Source organism: Cupressus sempervirens, chromosome 7, assembly GCF_028749045.1.
Source record: "Cupressus sempervirens isolate cs-2001-9-10 chromosome 7, ASM2874904v1, whole genome shotgun sequence".
In the NCBI taxonomy this organism is placed as follows: domain Eukaryota; kingdom Viridiplantae; phylum Streptophyta; class Pinopsida; order Cupressales; family Cupressaceae; genus Cupressus; species Cupressus sempervirens.
Genome location: NC_143124.1, coordinates 681,641,137 through 681,658,520, shown reverse-complemented (window position 1 = coordinate 681,658,520; position 17,384 = coordinate 681,641,137).

Sequence of the window (17,384 nt, the reverse complement as noted above, 5' to 3'; positions counted from 1 at the left end):
ATCCCAACCTAGGGTTTTGGTGGTTTTTGCTTTGTTAAGCATGGGGAGACCCGTGATTTTGTGAATCATCTTCTTTGTGATTAACACTGGCTGCTCTAACCATAGTTGCCCATTGTGCACCTAACTCAAAATATACCTAATTCATTTGGTTTGGAAGCTTCTAGGAATATGCGAGATATGAGTCAAACCTTTGGTTTCAAGATGCTTGTGCTCGAGTTTTAGAGAGCCATCTACACACATTTCTCCTAGGGCATTGTCCATCTCTAGGTTTCCAATTTCTTGAATAGAACATTTGAAATGAGTAAAAATATCATTGACAAGAAGTACCTTAGGTGGAATTTTTGATTGAGCTCCATTCGAGTCGAGTGATTCTGCAATGACCGAAACAATCTTGAAGTTGGGCACTTTCCATTTTGTACCCTTTACCAGCATTTCTGAACCTCTTTTTGCCTTTGTGCCACTACTACTCTTGGATGCCATTGCTACTCGGTAAGTGTAAGAAAATATTGAGCAATTTTTTTCTTTAAAATTGCTTGAAATCACTTGGAGTCGCTTGGAATTTTCTTGGGAATCACTTGAAATATCTTAGCTCTAAAATCACGATGAAGAATGAAATTGAATTCTGCCCTTTTGACAAAAAATTTCCATAAATGCTTGGTATGAAGGTAGATGAGATGAAAGACTGTTTGATAAGCTATCATTCATTTGCTCAATAGAAGCTTGCAACTCGGTGATCAAACAAAACTTTTAGTTGTTACCGACCTAGCTCGGTAAGGTCTTCAACCGACTTTCCTTGGTAGATGCAACTCGACAAAAGATACGCTTTCTTTGATTTTTGTGTATCTGGAATACTGATTTGATTAATTTTCTTTCTTACATTTGGAATTTCTCTAGATATAGCTTGATGATAAAGTTCCAAATCCTTTATGAATCTAATTGAAAATGATGGAGTCACCCACTTCTTGAGTGACATGACCATCACTTGAACTATCTTGCTCGGTAGATTTTGGAATCCACTATTGCTTCATTTGCTTTCAAATGTTTTCAGCTTTAGCTTTCTTTTCATCTTCAACTCTTCCTATATTAATGCAGTTTTTAACTATATGACCGAGTTCAGTGCATGTATAACATCTTACTGTTGTGTCTCTTTTCCTCAAGTGATGTGTTAAGCAGTCTTTACCAATGTGTCCATATTCTCCACAATAATGACATCTGCACCAGGTATTGTAATCCCATCCAAAAATTTCTTTAACAAGTTGTTCAACTAGATTGAATGATTTGGATTTTCATTGGGATGCCTTGTGACCATGCTTCTTGCATTTGTGACAATTGCCCTCAAATTTTGGTTTCTCCTTGCATTCATTAGCTTTATGACCATGCTGACTACAATTGTAACATTTACCATTGAATTTACCTTTTCCATTGCTCCAACACTTGTTTGATGTGTGACCTATCTTACCATAGTGATTACAAGTATGTCTTTGATTCCTTTGGGCACCTTGTTTGGAAGTTTCACCTTCTTCCTTGTAACCAAGTCCAACCTTACCCTTTTGTCTATGAAGATTCTACTCACTTTGCTAATTCAATTGAGTCATGTCTGCTTGAGATTTTATCATTCTCTCATTGATTTTCTTTTTAGTGATTAGGTCACTTTCCAAACTTTCATTTATTTGTCTTTCAAATCTCAAGTCGCTTTTCAAGCTTTCATTGATCTATCTTTCAGTAATTAAATTATTCCTTAGGCTTTCATTCTTAGATCTCAAATTTATGATCTCTTCATTTGCATTAGATAGTTGATCCACAAGATCTTCATGCTGATTGAATTGATTATTTCTTCTCTCTAAGTCTTCAGTTGCCTTGTTTCTCTATTCCAAAACTTCACATAGCCTGATTGATTGGATTTCTTGTTCTCTTTTAAGATTTCTTACTTCTTCTTACAAGGAACCATTCTTTGCCAGGAGTTCCTTAATTGCCTCATTAGCTTCATTTGAACTACTTGAAGGTAAAAGGTCTTCAATTTTTTCTTCAACATACTGATGGTCATTCATTTGTCTTGCAAGTTTCTTCCTTCTCTTCAAGGATTGAGAAAGATGCTCCTTTGCTTCTTTGAGTTGAGCCATGGCCAATTCCAGATCTAGCTTTTCATTTTTAATAGCTTTGTCAAGTCTGAATATCTCCATTGTCCTTGATCTTTTCTCAAGCTGTCAAACTTTTATCCTGAGAACCACAATGCTCTAATACTAATTGTTGGAAATATTTAGGATAAGATAGGTTACTAAGAGGGGAGGGGTGAATTAGTAACTTCAAAACTTTTAAACAATTCAACACTTTAACTATTCATCATTCATTCATCTAATCTACTGCATAAATGAAAGATCAAACATTCATTACACATGTACATAGAGATTTGGTGACCCAGAAACCTTCCAAATAGAAAGTAAAACTCGGGTGGGGATGATACCCACAAAACTTCATTGCTGCAGTATGAAGTTGGCCAGTTAAGGCTTACATTAACCACTTTTAGTGATCTGCCCTATTAGGACCACAAAGGACTACTAGCTCCACCTTGTTAGAGGATTTACAAACATACACTTAAGTATGCACTCTGTTAGGAGATTTATACAAAGACTGTTAAGTTTACCCTATTAAAGGATTTACAAAACTGATTCACCTATTAGAATGAAATAGTGGATCTACTTACAAACTTGATTTGCTAATTAGATCCTTGATGTATTGATCACCTTTTGTGACTGGTAAGTCTTTACTACTCCTTGTAGACCTTGTTGGATACTCTACTCTTCTACTGATTTTCTTTCATTCTTCTCAAAACATTACATGTCTCTCTTGATACTTTTCTTCACATACATACATTACAAATGATATAATACATTACATATATACCATTTTAATCATTACAATTGCAAGGTTGGCCAAAACATAAGTGAACAAAACATTACTGAGTCAGCCCAATAGTAAATAACTCGGGTTCACTGAACTGACTCGATGACCTTCTGATGCTCGACATCTACTACATTACTCGGCATCATCATGCAGTTGGTAGAAGTGAAGGCTCGGTCCATACTAATCACTTGATGTAATTCTAAACTTGGTAACCACAGGTGACTTGGTAGATGTAGTGTCACTCGGTAAAAATTGAATCCTTTGTTTACCTTGCTTTCACTTGATAAACACTACACTTTCATTACTCGGTAATCAATGCACTTCCATCGCTTGGTAATTACTGCACTTTCATCACTCGGTAATCACTGTGCTTCCATCACTCAGTAGGCGCTGTGCTTCCATCACTCAATAGCCACTATGATTTCATCTCTTGGTAGGCACTATGAATCTCAGTTAACACTTAGAATGCTCATGTGAATTGCAAATCTTAATTAACACTACTTAAGTGATGAATGTACAAGGTAGCCACTAAATGCTTTCTATCCATTATAGACTGAGTGATAAACTTGGTAGCTATACTGATACAGATAAGTGTTGTCACTAATGGCAATAATAACTTAATGCCAACAACAAGGTCATAAACTATGTATAGATCAAGTGTGTATAGATCCATGCAATACCATGAAATAGAGGCAACTCATAAACAAGAATTACTTTAGATTTCAATCATGCCAATGCCAATGAAATGAACAACTAAACTATGTAATAGTTTGATGCTATAATGTGTTCCAGTTTAGTGTTGTGAGAGGTCAATGCAATACCACTAAACAGAGCCGAGTCATAAACTTTGTATAGGTCAATGCAATTCCATTAAACAAAACCAACTCATAAACTATGTATGGATCAACTCAATGGCTTTGTTTCTATCTTCTTAGCAAATTAGTTGATATATGTTGTTAATAGTTTGTTTCGAATCTACTTAGAAAAATAGTCAATATGTGCTCAATAATGAGATCAATGCAAATCATGTCAATGAAATGAGAAACTAAACTATGTATAGACCAATGAAGAGATAAACCCTATTCCCATATGCCAACACTACTTCTTTTCATCTTCTAAAAGATGAACCTCAGTTTTGACAAACCTAATGGTTTATTAAAATGCATTCATAAAAACTCAAATTCAGGTTATAATTTGTACTTGTGTGTGTACATACATAAATGTGTGTGTAAATTTATACGTGTGTGTGTGTGTGTGTGTGTGTGTGTGTGTGTACATACATTCATACATAAATACATACATGTGTGTGCACATATATACATGTGTCTTTGGATAAAAGTGCAAACTTGTGTCACCCTTTTATAAAGGAAAAGGCTAACAAAAGTATAACATCTTCAATGACAAAAAATGGGTAGTATTATTTAGAATTTGATTATGAAGTAAACTAATGAAAGGTGTAGAAATGGATAAAGTTTAGGATTATAATTTTTAATAATTATTTGGAATAAGAATTGATATATTTTCCTAATTTTGTAAAGATAAATTTTTACATGTTGAAAATTAGGGGTCTAGTTCCCACAACAAAACTATATGGAAATAAACTTATTTCTCTTCAATCTTAGATTATGTTATAGATAACATATATAGGTAGAAAAATCAAAAGTAAAAATTGGATTTAGACCTATGTTTTATCTTTTATAATGATTCTAAATTCAATTCGCTTGAAATCAATAGTTTTCATCTCCCACCACATTTTTCAAAATAATCTATTCTAACCAAAAGAAAAATTATGCATTCTTGAAGAGGACTCTCTCCTCTAAAACGTCATGTAAATTTTAAATTTTTTGATATGATTTAATATTTTTTCCTTTCTCAAAATTGACATCTTCTCCAATGTTAAAATACGTACTTGTAGAATTTTTTAATTAAATTTAGTACATCTAATTGAAACACTATAAAATCTATATAAAAATATTCTTGACTCCAAGCTCTATAAAATGGTGTTTATATGTTATTTAAAAATATCATAAAAAATAGTAAGAGTCATTGAAACATCACAAGCTAGCATAAAACATGCATTTAATAGAGATTTCTAGTTGGAAAAGTGTGACACCATACATAACTTAGCTAGAATGAATTTTTTGAGATCATGTGTTTGAATAAAATTGATATTTTAGATAGAAATAATCAAACTCAATCATTCTAATAAGTCAACCTAAAAGGTGACATGCCTTTGTACTTTTACCCCTCTGTATGCATATACATGTGTTTGTGTTCATATATACATGTCTATGTGTACATATAGACAAATGGAATTAGTAATATGCATTCATTGCTACTGGAGTATAGACATATTACATGGAGTAGAATGACACATTATTTTTGCATTATTCATTATGGGCTTATGATCCTCACCAATTGGTACTCCTTGTTGTATTTGAATAAATAATTAACTTCTTAATGCAATAAGGCTAGAAAATAATCATGTTGTATCTCAATAGGTGATAGTTGATATCTCATAGCTGATGGCATATAATTTGTCACATTTTAGGCCAGTGATGGATCCTATGGACAACATAGAGGTTAAAGGACACATAGTTAGAAAAACCACATACACCCGCATTCTCATGGTTCTTTTTTCTTTTGTTTCTATAGCCAAAGTACTAGTAGCTTGAGAAGGTAGTCAAATGGGTAAAAAAATAAGAAAAGGAAATTCCTTTTGTAGAGACATTATTCATTCCAATGAGGTGGATTGTCATGACCAGATTCAAATGTGTAGTGCAGCCTTCTTTTCTATAGCTCATATTCTCAGGTTGAAAGGAAGCTTGAGAGATACAATTCACTTGAAGTTAGAGGAACAACTAGTGATGTTCCTCCACACCCTTGGGCACAATCTAAGGAACCACAAGATTGCCCATAACTTTGGGCACTCAAGAGAGATAGTAAGTCGATACTTCCACAAGGTGTTGATGGTTGTCTTATCCCTTCATAGGGACTACTTCATACCACTTTGTCTAGGCACTCCTCTCAAAATTAGTGGGAAGGACTATTTTGAACTGTTCTTCAAGGTAACTTGTGCATTATTTAGATCGTTATTCTTATTGTCTGGATTCTTATCCTTACCTTATTATTGCTTGAACATACATTTGATTAGTGTATCATATCCCATAGGATTATTTTGGAGCTATTGATGGAACCCATATTCCAGTGCGATTCGATGTTAACATACAAGGTAATATTGTAATAAAAAAAAGAACCTATGGCAAAATGTTATGGGTGTCTGCTCCTTTGATTGTAAGTTTCAATACTACCTTGCCAATTGGGAAGGCTGTCATGCCTGACCACTACTTCGGTTATTTTCATATTAAGACTTTATTATTATAAGTATTTTGTTTTGATGTTATGTTTTGTTATCTGTTGAACTTGGTTTGTAATGTCTGAGGGACATCTATTTGTGGTTGAACTTATTATAGGAGTCAGAACTACTATGTTTAATTTTTTTGATTTTTACATTGTTACTGAGTATGCTTTTCAAAACAATTCTGTCAATAATATTATTGATGTGCTTTAAATAAGATTCTGATGTTTAAGGTAAATACTGACATGTTGCTAACTGTAGATAAATAAAAATCAATATGATTTACTATGTTTTAATTTCAAAGTATGTTGCATCATGTGACTGTACGTAAATTGGATAAAAGTTAGCATGATGAATGTTTAACAAGACAATACAAATACGTTTGAATACAAACATGTTGTGTGCTTTTGGATTTTAGTTATATTTGAGAGATGAACGATTAAAAATAATTGATCTAATATATATATATATATATATATATATATATATATATATATATATATATATAGTTGAAGTTAACATATTCATTTGTTATTTTAAATTCGCATTTGCATATCTTTGAAACAAAGAAGTTTATTTACTTCAATTTTTTTTTTTAAAGTTTATTTACCTTAAGTATATTTGCTTAAGTTATTTCTATCATATTTGGGAATTGGACACCCCGACGATATTAATATACACTAATGTGTATTAGAATGAGTATGATACCCACGACTTTTATAACACTTTCATGCTGTTATTTTATATGCAAAAGCTTTGGTAGTCATATTAAGGATTTGCATTCCTAAAACCTAATGGTTTTGCATGCTCAAGAATTAAATAATTTTGCATTGTTTTCAAACATGAAAAAAATGTGGCGGAGGTAGTGGAACTGCCATATGCATGACTCTGTTTTGAGGGAAAGATCATTGAATGCAGAGTAATGGGGTTTTATGGCACTGTTAGTATACTCGGCCATTTCGTGTTGATAGTTTGGTTATCTGTTGAGAAAGGGCCAAAAATTTGGCCACACTACTCTGATTGAAGAACATTTGTAACCCTTGTTGCTGTGGAATCAGGTTCATGGAAGAATTTGTTGAAAAAGATTTCAATTTTTTAAGGCCGAGCATTGTGGTGTTGCTCTCAGCTAGTTCTTTTGATAAACTTCTCTTGGTTTATGATGTTGATCATCATATCCACCGTTGCAAGCCAGTATTTGGGTTTCTACATTTTGGAAGTGTGGTATTTATTTTGGGCTTTGGCTTTCTCGGTGAGTTGCTGAAGTTCTTGGAGCTGAGCAATTACCCTCTACTATCTCTCAAGTAGGGGCATTCTCTATCCCTTCTTTCTCTCATATTATTGTATTTAATTTTAAAATAGGAATGTTAGGAGTATGATTTTATAATGTTCTGAAGGATATTTGCGTAATCCACTCTCGAGCCTGGAAGTAGGCAAGGTTTAGAGATGTTTTTTGGGCAATGTTTGTTCCCATACTCGAGGGAGGTTATGAAAGTGTGCTTGGGAAACATGGATATGCTTGAGCTTTGTTGTTTGTTATCATATAGCTCACAGCTGTCGATTTTATATAGCCGAACTCTGTGTTTTTAACTTATCATCAAAATTAATTAGAGTTTGAATGTAACTATCTTTTGGTTATGTCATTTGCTTTTGGGTTTTTATTATATTGAATGAAATGTGGAGATCACTGTGTATGGTGTTATATGACTAGGGTTAAATATTTCGATCAATGGAACCGGGTTTGTTTTTATAGTCATCAGTTTGTATTTGAATTAGGGCACAGTTGTTTATCCTAATAACTTGTTCAAACCATAGTATAGCTTATTAGCAAACAATGGTTTTAAACTTAGGTTGGTCATGATATTAGATAGATTGTTAAGTTTTTAAAAAAAAAAACCACAGCTTAAGTTAAATTTCTTATGCAATTAGTGTCATCAGCATTTTGTCATACAGATTAGCTTTAAACAAGCGTAATAGTTTTGTGATGTGTTTAGCGGAGTTTAGGGTTTTATTTTGTGCATGGACAATTACGTTGTTCATAGTATGTATTTTGGATGTCGCAATTTTAGTACATAGTAATTATGTTTCCATCAGTAAAATGTGAGGATTTTGTCTCTGTAGTGTCGGTTAGAAAGTATTGAGGGCATCAACATTTTGTCAAGCAATTTTCTTGTAGTATAAATGAAATTTGATTTGCATTATAACAGCATAACTATAGTTATGTTAATCATCTTATTTGTGAGGTTTAAATTGAATAGTCAAAAATTCTTAAGAAGAAAGGTTTTTTTTTGTGAATTTGGAATTTTGTAAAAGATGCTCGACACATTTTGTAAACAGTTGGTTATAATATCGATATAGAACTTTAGGTTGTATTTTGATTAGAGAGAATAGACGGTGGAAAATTTGTCAATAGTATTAGCCGATTTTTGATATACGTTTTCAAAGGATTTTGTGTTCTGATTGTGTTTGATTACTGTCAGAGAACAATTATGATATGGTTTCAAATTGTATCTTCGAAAGCTTAGTGTTGTTAGAACAGAACAATGACATATTGTTAAACAGTTGCATAGAATACTGCAATAACAGTTTTTATAAACTTAGAAATTTGATTATGATTAGAAAAGAAGTCATATTGTTTTGATTGTATAGCCAAAAATGTAATGACAACGTTGTTATTGGTCATCTATTCAAACAATGATGGGATCTAAACTTGTAAGAAAACTGTCAATGGTATTAGAATGTTGTATTACAATTCAATCATAATGTTGAAACAAAAAGAAATTTAATTATATTAAAGGTTATACTCTGTTTTAATCAGAGTTAGAGCTGTTTTCTGGATTTTATTGAAATGGAAAGTTGATTTCATTTTAAGTTTCAATTATGAAATATGTTGATGGAATTCATTTTCAAAACAAAGGTATCTTTTGTACTTGATCTGACTATTTAGCTATTTCAAAGGATAAGTAAAGATTGTTATGACAGCAGGGATGAATAGTATAGTACTAAGATCAGTAAATATCATTAAGTTAAGATGTTAATTTAATTGTATTTACGGGTTCTATTATTATAATATTTGTTTCTGTTGTTGTAGTAGTCTAAATTTACCTTGGAAATAGGCAATGTTAAGATATGTTTGAATAGATTAAAGGATGTAGCATCATGTTGAATACTAAATTATATTTGTAGCATGAACATTCTTAGAAAATATGTTTGATGTGTATTTTAAGAATAGTTGTGATGAACGTATCTCGGGGTGGCTGAATTTGGTTTATCTTATTCAGTTAATTAATTCAGTGATAACTATAAAATGAATTGGGTGGGTTAATTACATATATAAAAGATATTTGGCCTTACCTATGAGTTAGACCTATATGGTTAAGTACGGAGAACAAGGCATATCTCTATTCTGTAATTGACAAGTATAATAGAGGAACCCGTTATGTGTTGACTATGAGCATACCATACAGGGATGCAGTATCTTAGTGCCATAACGATGACACCTCAGTATATATATGTTTCATTTACGTGTTATTCTTAGTGTGAGTTTAATTTTTCAAAACAAAAAAAAAAACAAAAAAAAAAAAAAAAAACTGCACACTATCTAACCCAGAAATTAGAACTCTTATGCATAGATTGTGGAAATCTCATAGATCTGAGTAAAGGTTTACTTCTTGCATATTAATTTTGGAACTACACTATGTTGTAGTGAAATGGATATCTGCATTATTGTTATGTATATGTTTGGTCTAACATGCATGCAGGTGGATTATGCTTTTCAACTCAATGTGTACTGAGCCCTCTTTTGTTTTGTGTTGCATCCTGTGTGTTTCCAGGAGCTTCGAGTTTACAAGTAGCTAAAGATGCTTATTGAAGTTCTTCCTAAATCATTATTCATTTTCTTGTAGGGTCCATATTTTGGGACATAGGCATTTAAGGATGAGATTGTACTTCATTATTGTACTAAACTCAATATGTTTTAGAATCTTTATGGAATCATATTTGGATGATGTTTACTTGTTTTTTGAGGTTTTCAGATTGAGAATGGTTCAATCTGTGTACTTGTACTTGTATTAAGGGGATTTAAATAATAATAAAATATTGCATACCTTGTACTTGTTATTGGATTCTTATTTATTGGTATTGTGAGTAGTAGTAGTAGTGTTACAAAGGCTCTGCTACAGATAGTCATGTTCTAGCCTCAGCTCTATCTAGAGAAGATCCACTTATAGTTCCCCCTAGTAAGCCAAATCATATTTTAATATAGTCAAGGATACCTAAATGTTTCAAGTATTGACAATATAATTTTTTTATGTTAGAAAATATTTCTAGTGGATGTTGGATATCCAAATGCACTTGGATTTCTAGCTCCTTATCGATGTACACACTACCACTTGAAAGAGTGATCAAGAGAAAACCCAATAAACTTTGCACATGAGTTGTTCAACCATCAACACTCCTCACTTAGAAATGCAATAGAACATACATTTGGTATCCTAAAGCAAGAGTTTCCAATCTTGAGACATGCAACATCTTATGGTATCATGATACAATCCTATATTGTTTTGGCATGTTGCATACTTCACAATTTCATTATGATAGAGAATGGTCTTCCAATAGAAGTAGTTATTGAAAAGGAAGGTCACCATGATGGGATAGAGGTATTGGTGCTTGAGACATATGGGTTGTCTCAAGAGGATATAAATGAGTGGGCACAATTTTGAGAAGATATAGCAAGTATGATGTGGGAAGATTACAGATCCCAAGAATAATTGAACTTTTATGTGATGATGTGTTTTATTTGATTAAAATGATGTATGCATATACAATGATGGATGATTTCATTTTTTTGATGTTTATACCTATTGAATATGTTAGCCTTGTTGCATTAGGATTTTTAAATGAAATACAACAAGGAGTACCAAATGATGAAGATTATAAGCCCACTAATAACAAGAGACAACAATTTTTTGAAAATCCTATTTTTCTAATGTTAGTCCTTGTTGCATTCCATTTAAATTTAAACAACATTAACTTTCAATTTCAATCATATGATTAGTTTAAATTGTAATATATTTATACCTATTGAATATGTTAGAAAGTAGGATGTGGGAAGCTTACAAATCCCAAGAATAATTGAACTTTTATGGGATAATGTGTTTTGTTTGATTAAATGGATATATGCATATACAATGATGGATGATTTCCTTTTTATGATGCTTATACCTATTGAATATGTTGGCCTTGTTGTATTAGGATGTATTACAAATGATAGCCCTCTTAGACTTGTTGCATTAGGATGTTTAAATGAAATACAAAAAGGAGTACCGAATGATGAAGATTATAACCCCACTAATAACAAGAGAACAAAAAATTCACTAAAAATCCTATTTTTCTAATGTTAGTCCTTTTTGCATTGCATTTAAATTTAAACAACATTAACTTTCAATTTCAATCATATGATTAGTTTAAATTGTAATAAATTTATACCTATTGAATATGTTAGCAAGTGGGATGTGGGAAGCTTATAGATTCCAAGAATAATTGAACTTTTATGGGACAATGTGTTTTATTTGATTAAAGTGATGTACACATATACAATGATGAATTATTTCCTTTTTCTGATGTTTATACCTATTGAATATGTTAGCCTTCTTGCATTAGGATGTATTAAAAATGATAGCCCTCTAAGCCTCATCGCACTAGGATGTTTAAATGAAATTCAACAAGGAGTACCAAATGATGAAGATTATAAGCCCACCAAAAACAAGAGAACAACCAATTTGCTAAAAAAAAATATTTTTCTGATGTTAGTCCTTGTTGCATTCCATTTAAATTTGAACAACATTAACTTTTAATTTCAATCATATGATTAGTTTAAATTGTAATATGTTTAAAGAAATGAGAGCAATATATACTTTGTGAACAAAAATTGTAGAATATGGCATATACTAAGCTCATGAAAAGCATGAATAGACCTGTTAGTATGAGTGAGATGTATTCTCTCATTAGTTTTAGCAATATGGATAGATCTATCAATGTGAGCAACAAATCTTCTTCTTCTTCAAAGAAGATAATGTGGACAAAATAGATGGAACACAATTTTATAGACTTGCTCCTTGAACAAGTTCATCTCAAACAAAAAGGTGAAGGTGGCAATAAGAAAGAAGCATGGACCACTAGAGAGAGGACATTCGATGCAACAATGAACTTGAATCTATCACAAGATCATTTTAAGAATAAGTTGAAATCATGGAAAGTACAATAAAGAGTAATGAAGGACTTTAAAAATACAAGTGGGTTTGCTTGGAATGAAGCAATTCAAACTGTGGATGCTAAGGATTCTATGTGGGATGACCTTTTGAAGGTAGGATGTTCTTTGTACTCTTTTGACTAAAAAAATAATTCCTTCTTATTTTAATAATGGAAGACTAGCAACCTAATCCATTTATTTGTGTTGCTTACATGTAGAGGAGAGAATTAAAAAATGCAAAAATGTATAAGAGGTCACCCTTCCAATATTTCAATGAGTTGGCTATAATTGTCAACAATGACATTGTTGAAGGGTATGCAGCTACAACACCTCTTGATGCTGAAGAAGGGCACCCTATGAATGATGTATTCCACCTTCTTGATGACGATGATATTGGTTGTGATACACCTCTTGATAGTCAAATGATTTGGATGAAGATTTTTATCATTCTAATTAGTTGAGTGCAAGTGGTAGAGGTACTCCTCCGCCACCATCATCAACGAGGGGAAAGAGGAAGAAGACAACTATGGCTGCATCATTGGATGTGATATGAAAAACTATGAAGGAACTCAAAGATGGCCTCAGCAAGCCTCAAAATGTAAAAATGAATAAATCTGAAGAGGATAATGCTTTGATTGTCACATATATTGCTCTCAAAGCCATCCCTAAACTGAGTTGAGGTGTTTTTCTTAAACTACACAACACCTTCATGCTTCAACATGAAAGAGCCAAAGGGTTCTTGATGATGGATGAGGCAAAGAGAGTGGACTGGATTGCAATGACATTTGGTTCAATTTAGCTATTTCAGCTAGTAACTACTACTTTCAATAATTTTGCTAAGAAAACAACAAACTATTACATAGTTTAGTTCATTTTATTAGCATTGGCATGATTTGCATTTGAACAAATTCCTATTTATGAGTTCTCTCTATTTAATGGTTTTGCATTGATCTATGATAACACTAAAATTGAACTCATTACTAAGAACATATTAACTATTTTGTTAAGCAAACTGGCAACAAACTATTAGATAGTTGTTCATTTTATTGGCATTGGCATGATTGGCATCCGAAGAAATTCTAGTTTATGAGCTCTCTCTATTTAATGGTATTGCATGGATCTATACTTACTTGATCTATCCATAGTTTAGTTGTTCATTTCATTGGAATGATTGGCATTGATCAATACATAGTTTAGTTTCTCATTTCATAGACATTGGTGTGATTGGAATCTGAAGAAATTTCAATTTATGAGTTGGCTTTGTTTATGACCTTGTAAAGTAGCACTATAGTTGTCTATTTCATTGATATTTCTAATTAGATATTTAACTATGATATATGCATACTTGATTTGTGCATGATTGGCATCTAAGCTAATTCCAGTTTGTGAGTTGTCTCAATTTAATTATATTACATGGATCTATACTTACTTGATCTATCCATAGTTTAATTGTTCATTTCATTGGTATGATTTGCATTGATCAATAGATAGTTTAGTTGTTCATTTCATAGACATTTGCAAGATTGGCATCTAAAGAAATTCTAGTTTATGAGTTGGCTATGTTTATAACCTCATAATGTATTTCTATAGTTGCACATTTCATTGATATTGCTATAGATAATCAGAGCTCTAACTATGATATATACATGCTTGATTTATGCATGCTTGGCATTGATCAATACATAGTTTAGTTGTTCATTTCATTAGCATTGGTGTGATTGGCATCTGATGAAATTACAGTTTATGAGTTGGCTCTATTTAATTGTATTGCATTCATTTCTTACAACACTAAAGTGGAACCCATTATTGATCACATATTGACTATTTTGCTAAGTAGACTAGAAACAAACTGTTACATAGTTTAGTTATTCATTTCATTGGCATTGGCATGATTGGCATCTAAAGTAATTCATGTTTATGAGTTGCATATGTTTAATGCTATTGCATGGATCTATACATACTTGATCTATTCATAGTTTATGACCTTGTAAACTATTGATATAGTTGTACATTTCTTTGCTATTAGTATGGATGATGAACCATTATAGTATAGTATTATGTGTCGATGAACTATGTATAGATAAGAGCCAAGATTGGCATGGATCTATACATACTTGATCTATCCATAGTTTAATTGTTCATTTCATTGACATAATTAGCATTGTTTGATACATAGTTTAGTTGTTCATTTCATGGGCATTTTAACAATGTGTTTTCACAATGTCTTTTTATGTTTAACAGCGTGTTTTCACACCACCATTCATATCATAGCACTAAACTGGAACTCATTATAGCACTAAAATGTTACATAGTTTGGTTTATTTCATTGGAATTGGCATGATGGCATCTAAAGTAATTCTAGAATATGACTTGGCCCTGTTTAGTGGTATTGCATTGATCTCCCACTGCACTAAACTAGAACTCATTACAACAACAAACTAACATAGTTTAGTTGTTCATTTCATTAGCATCAACATGATTGATCTCTCATTGCACTAAACTGGAACTCATTATAGCAACAAAATGTTACATAGTTTAGTTGTTCATTTCATTTCATTGGCATTGCCATGATTGGCTTCTATTGTAATTCTAGTTTATGACTTGGCCCTGTTTAGTGGTATTGCATTGATCTCTCACCACACTAAACTAGAACTCATTACCTAGCAACAAACTGTTACATAGTTTAGTTGTTCATTTTATTGGAATTGACATGATTGGCATTCGAAGTAATTATAATTTATGACTTGGCCCTATTTAGTGGCATTGCATTAGTCTCTCACCACACTAAACTAGAACTCATTATAGCAACAAATGGTTACATAGTTTAGTTGTTTGTTTCATTGGCATTGGCATGATTGACATTTGAAGTTATTCCAGTTGGTGAGTTGGCTTTATTTAGGGGTATTGGATTAAGTCAATGACAAAACAAAATTGGAACTCATTACAACACTAAATTGTTACATAGTTTAGTTGTTTGTTTCATTGGCATTGGCATAATTGGCATTTGAAGTAATTCTAGTTGGTGATTTACCTTTTTTTAATGGTATTGCATTGATATATGATAGCACTAAACTGGAACTCATTGCTAATTAGATCTGTAATTGAACCATACTTATGTGGAATACACCAAGTAGCAAATGATGAACGTTTAATTGTAGAACTTGAGAGCATATGCTGATAGAAATGTATTTTGGTAGATGATTGTAGAGTTCATGATTATGTCCCATGTTATATCTACAAGTCCTAATTTTCTTGGATATATTTTTATTTCATGTCTTCTTGTCCCTATTTGATTTCCTATGTATGTTCTTGCTAACAAGATTATTAAAAGTATCGAGAAAGTGCCTTTTTTTGTGTTTTTCTAGTAGATGATTATACAGTTTGTGATTTTGTCCCATGTTATATTTATATTCCTAATTTTCTTGGATATTTTTTTATTTCTTGTCTTTTTTTCCCTATTTGGTTTCCTATGTATGTGTGCTTCCTGATAGTATTATCAACGATATTGACAAAGTGTCTTTCTTTTGTTTTTTTCTAATTGATTTTGATTTGTTGATGTTATGAGACAACAAATGTTGATAGAAAAATGAGCTATCTAATGATTGTTTACTATTCATGTTCAAAATAGTCAATATTTATGATGTTACTCCTTGGTATATTTTACCAAAAAAAATCAAGTTTTACTTTTTCAAGCATGTTTAGTTTGTATATGTAGGATTGACCATCTAACAATATAGACAATAATGGGAAGATTAAGCAGCATATGAGAGGGTTTCTCATCGAATATGGGGCGTAAGGGTGTAGAGTGTGGATTTCCCTACATTTTATATTTAACAATGTGTTTTCACACCACCATTCAGATCATGGATATTGTTCTTTCCCACCAATTCATGGATATTGTTTGTGTAGACTATGGATTTCCCCACGTTGTCATATTAAAGGGTGTGTTTTCACACAACCATTTATATCATGGATATTGTACTTTTCCATTAGTTCATAGATATTTTTTTTCCATCTTCTATCTCATGATATATATGTTACTTTGAATTATTGATCAGATTCATAATTTGAACATATTTGGAACACTAGTGTTTTGTATTTTTTTGCTAGAATCACATTATTATTTCAACATTGGTATCTATTTATAATACTTGTGTTTCATAATAAAATAAGATTAAAAAAATCTACATTAAATTCCAATTCTAATTCGAAAATGAACAACCAAATGCAAGAAAAGATTTTCCCAATCATATTCTATTCCAATTCCAATTTCTAAATTCGCAACCAAACGAAGAAGATGGATTTGTATATTCATTATCTATGTCAACCAAATGGTCCAACTATCTTTCCAAAATGCAAAACCAGATTTTTGAAAACCCAGTTATGAGATAATAAGGTTTTAAGCCAAATTCCTCTTCCCCAACCAAATGGAGCCTTTGGGGATGTGAAGAAATAGAAAATTTATCATTTACACCTCTCTTGTTTTTGACAAAGAAGAGAGGTAAGAATAGCTAAAGCTACTATGATAAACCATTGTTTATTATTATTTTGATATGTGATGGCAGTCAGTGCTTCTAGCTAACTTTAGTTATTATGTGATTGTTGTATCTAAATTTTAGGCCCTCTCTCTTCCATCTTAATTAAAAACAAAATAGACTAGCACTTGCACCTTTGAAGGGTGCAAGGATAACATCAATAATTTGGTATATAAGATGATGTTACAATATTTACTGGAAGGTGATTTTTCACTAACCCTTATAAGGTTATGTTGATAGCGATATATTTATTTACTTCTACTTCATGTATGCAAAATAATTACATCTTGTTTCTATTGCTAGTTAATCCAAGTGAGATTTATCTTTCTTTAGTTTAATTGTG